Source organism: Lactuca virosa, chromosome 4, assembly GCF_052849685.1.
Source record: "Lactuca virosa cultivar CGN04683 chromosome 4, Lactuca_virosa_CGN04683_v6, whole genome shotgun sequence".
Classification (NCBI taxonomy): domain Eukaryota; kingdom Viridiplantae; phylum Streptophyta; class Magnoliopsida; order Asterales; family Asteraceae; genus Lactuca; species Lactuca virosa.
In genome coordinates, this window is record NC_136429.1 from 369,871,732 (window position 1) to 369,876,320 (window position 4,589).

Genomic DNA, 4,589 nt, shown 5'->3' on the forward strand with positions numbered 1-4,589 from the left:
GATCCATAGGATGCATGTACACTTAGGTATATCGTTGTTTCGATTTTTCCGCTGCCTAGTTTTAGAGTGTATTTAGCAAGGAAGTCACAACCCCTGAGTTTAGTTGGGAGCTGGTTCCCTATTATTATATGGGTTATCTGTGAACTCTCTGGCGTGTTATCAGAATGGTGGTTACGAGACGTTTTGAGACCGGATCCGGATCAGGACCGGGAGCTGGCAACCAGGATAAGTCAGTATTGTCAGAGGATCGTGTCAGTGAGATCATCTGGGAGGAGGTGATAGAGATTGTTCAGGGACAGTTGACGGAGATGTTTGGGTCTATTAAGACCGCCGTGGTTGATTATTTCGATGAGCGCTATGCAACTCTTGCTGAGACGGCTGCCGCAGCAGCTACAACAGCTGTAACGACGGCAGGGAAGGAGCTGGTTGAGCTTTCCAGTACCGAGACGAGTTATTGGGACATATTCTGATGAGCGGGAGGCTGCAGTTACTTGGGATCAGGGAGATGTTCCGTAGTCATTACATTCTACGGGTTGAGCGGGAAATATTGGCACAGGGTTTCTAGATTTGAGGCTTCGGGGGGTTTTGCTCGAGGCTGGAATGTGAGTCGCGGAGACTCTGGAAAGGAGTGATGATTATGTTCAGCTGGGGTTTTGCAGCTAGAAGTAGAATGGTTAATTGATGAATTCGAGTGTCGTTTTATAGGGCAAGGATTGTGCCCTTTCAGTTTTCGAGCTCGAAGGAGTGAGCAGACTTGGGACCCCAGGATCAGGTTGTATTCCAACTCGTGGTCAGTTAGTTGCAGGGGTTGGCGACGTTATTTAACCGCTGGTGAGCGCAGGTGGGTTGATGTGGCATGAGTATCTTGTGAGGTGTACGCGATTACCGTCCCTACCCATAGGAGCTAAGATCCGATTTTCCTTCAGTCTCTTGTATCGGGCGGTAAGGATTGATTGTGCGATTATTGTACTTTTGGGTTTGGAGACTATGTATTTGGAGTAGTTTGTAGCCTGGTATCGGGCAGAGGTTGCTTCAGCTATTGCGGCTCAGCTGTGGACGACTGAGCTGGTGAGTGAGTCAGGGTGCGAGACCCTGGATGATATGATTTCTAGAGCCCGAGAGCGGGACATTTGTTTGGAGCACCTTGGGAAGAGTGGTATTATGTGGGAGGTTTGTGGACAGGGTCGCACAGGATGGTTATTCTGCATTGTCAGGATTCAGTGGTTTTGAGGTCTTATTCCCACGTCTTGGGCTTTGAACATAGATAAAAGTTCCATTTTTATTCTTTTAATAATTCAACCACTCCCTAGTTAAATCCCGCACTTGATTTTAACAAAATATGCAAGAATGACGACTCCTAAAAAACTAATAACGTAAAACAAATGAATGAAAAAGAAAGGGAAAAGAAAATGCAAATCGAGTTTGGCTTGCCTCCTGATAAGCACTTCTTTTGATAGAGCCGTGAGCCGGACTCCTTACCGCTCTACATTGTTGTGGGTGGGAGTGGGATCTCCCTTTTCACCTTCTGTTCCTTCCACATCCTTTTACAAGTTGCAAATGTCCTTAAATACGCCTTCTTAGTGTTTTATTTCTTCGTTTGGTTATTACATGGATTTGTTTTCTTTTGACTCCTTGAGATTTTTCAACATTCACGCTCTTCTCATTTTCTTCAGTGGGTTTCTTCTTCTCCACGTCCATGTTGTCATGATTAACCTCCTTAATATCTTGATCCTCTTCTTCATCAAATGACACCTTTGGTGTGGTAAAGGCAAAAACTTCAAAAATCATGGGAATCGAGGTTCTTCGTTTAGTGAGATTGACTTCTTCTTTTGTCTTTGGCTTTTCCTTAGTTTTTACTTCTTCTTCCATTAATTTTTCCAACTTTTCTATCTCATTGTCCTCATCCATAAAGAATAGTTCTTCTTGTGACTTCGATTTTTTGAAATTCTCATTAACCCCAAAAGTAATTTCCACTTTCCCCACTCGTAAGGTGAGGTTTGACTCTTGAACATCTACCAAGGCTCTTATGGTGCTGAGTAGTGGGCTTCCAAGTATAATTGATACATTCTTATCCTCTTTCATATCTATGACCAAAAAATTAATTGGAAAAACAAAATTTTCAGTTTTAACCAATAAGTCTTCAACAATGCCTCGAGGATAAGTTACTGATCGATTAGCCATATGTATTGTCATTCTTGTGGTCTTTAAGTCTGGAAGGTCAAGCTTTTGATAAAGGAATAAGGCATTAAATTAATTCTAGCTCCTGAATCGGCTAAGTCACATGTCTTCGTGGCATTTTGAAATTCACACGGTAATATAAGGCGTCCTAGATCTCCCATCTTAGGCGGTATTCCTTCCATGATAACCGTTGAACATTGTTTATTAAGAAAAAACTTGGAAATATTTTCTAGTTGTTGACGAGTGTCGAGAATATCTTGAAGGAATTTTGCGTATTCGGGCATTTTAGCCAATGCTTCAATAAATGGGATATTAATTAGAATACCCTTTACTTGGTTGTTTAACATTTTATGCTTTTGTTCAAATGGATGTGTTGTTGCTCGAGAAGGATAATGTAACGAAGGCTGATACGGTTTAACAAACAAATCATTTTTTGAATTGTATTGATCCCACGACGTGAAAGGTAACTACTCATGTTGTGAATCTTAGGCACCAAATTGTTTTGCTTTTTCGATCTTCGCATCTTTTGGCTGTGAATCGGGCTACTTTGAGTCTTCATTTAAGATTACTAGAGGCTCAGAGATGGTATCTTCTTCAGTGGTTATGGCCATGACGTGAGGTTGCGGTTTTAGATAAGGAGTTTTGGATGATAATCGTTCATTAACGAGCTTAGTCAATTGCCCAAGTTAAGTCTCGATCTTTTTAATGGAAGCTTGTTGGTTTCTAATGGTAACATCAGTAGCGTCCTGTCTTTTTTAGAAGCTTTCGTGAATCTATTAAGCATTGACTCAAAGTCGGGTTTCTTCGCCGGTGGTTGTTGTTCTTTTTGGTAGAAGCCTTGTCCAGTTTGCCGATACTTTTCTTCTTTTTCTTCTTGTATTCTTCATATGGAAACCATTCCCTATTTGGCTTTCTCTAATCTTCATCAAACCGGTCTCCACTAGAGTAGCATACTTGTGCATTTCAGTTCCCATTCTCATCTAAATCGCAATCCTTTGTTATGTGGTCCATTTCAATTGTCACACCCCACTTGTATGACATGAATAGATTGACCCATTTTTGTCCCTCTACATATTTTCTAATTTTTCCATCATAGCTGCTAAGTCCTCTGAAGCTCCATTGCCTTTACCTCTTGTAACATCTTCACGAGGATTATGGTATTCTCTTATGTGCTTCGCGAATTCTTCTGCTAATTCCTTTATCGTAGCCATATATATTTTTTCATCCTTGGTCCTTAAGAATCAAGGAGTTGCCTTGTGGTAACATTCACCCCATCAAAAAATATAGAAACCTCTTGTTGCATGTTTAAGTCATGTTAAGGGAAATTCCTAAGCAATGCCTTGTATCTCTCCCAAGCTTCGTATAAGGACTCGACATCGTTTTGTTGGAAGTTCACAATTTTCATTTTTAGTTTCACTATCTTTGAAGGAGGGCTGAATTGTTCTACGAATGCTTCACGGAGGTTCTTCCAGGTTCTTATAGTTCTAGGTGCTAATGACTTTAGCCAAATTATTGCATCTCCAGTAAGTGTCACTGGAAGAATCCTCAATAAAACTGCATCTCTCAAAACATTTGGAACATTAAAATAGTTTTCAATGTACAATACTTCATCAATGTGTTTGAAAACATCTTCATAGTCTTTCTTGGAAAATGGTATGTCTTTGAGCATTGCGAGAATGTGGCCCTTGTGCTCAAAATTTGTGGCAGTTGGTATTTCGGGTGGAACAAGATCGGGATCGTTATCGTTACACACTCTCCTCTTGTATTCCTCCATTGTCATTATCGTGATGTCCACCATCTCTTCTACCTATCTCTTTATGTTTTCCTCTGAATCGTCTTCGGTTTCTGGCTCGTAAGCAATTCCCTATTTATTGGGAATCTTCTCAAAGTGTTCAATCTTGTCCGATTGAAATTTGCCACTCGACTCCTGAACCATTTAATATTTCTTCTTATGGAATGCGGACTTTGGATCATTATGGGGTGGTATGATAGGAAATCCTGATCCCCTGGTGTCACACCCCCGAACCGGGATGGCGGAAATGTCCGAGGGCGGGCGACTTCATCTTATAATATCATAACAATTGAATATAAATGGAACATAGGAACCATCATCATCATACATTAACGATATCAACATGCATTGTTTACATTTTTGTATTTGTTTACGAATTACATCCAAAATAACATAATGTATGATAATTCAAAAATACAACAAATATCCAAATTCCTTAGCTGCCAACCTACTTATTGAGTTCCTGAGAATACAAGTCGTTTTGAAAAAGGTCAACATAGAATGTTGGTGAGTTCATAAGCATGTTTGTAAGAAAACTTTGTAATAGCTTGTAAACTTCCAGAAAATCCAATATTTTCTTGTAAAAATAGTTTGTAAGTCTCGTTTCAAATCATGTATA

At 40.1% G+C, this 4,589-nt stretch overlaps 1 non-coding gene across 1 annotated transcript; it reads left to right on the forward strand.

Moving 5' to 3' along the window:
- The first annotated feature begins 3,485 nt into the window (after window positions 1-3,485).
- LOC145110429 (small nucleolar RNA R71) lies at window positions 3,486-3,592 on the forward strand. Its single transcript, XR_013709806.1, has one exon. It is a non-coding gene; the product is annotated as a small nucleolar RNA R71 (small nucleolar RNA).
- Window positions 3,593-4,589: the final 997 nt, after the last annotated feature.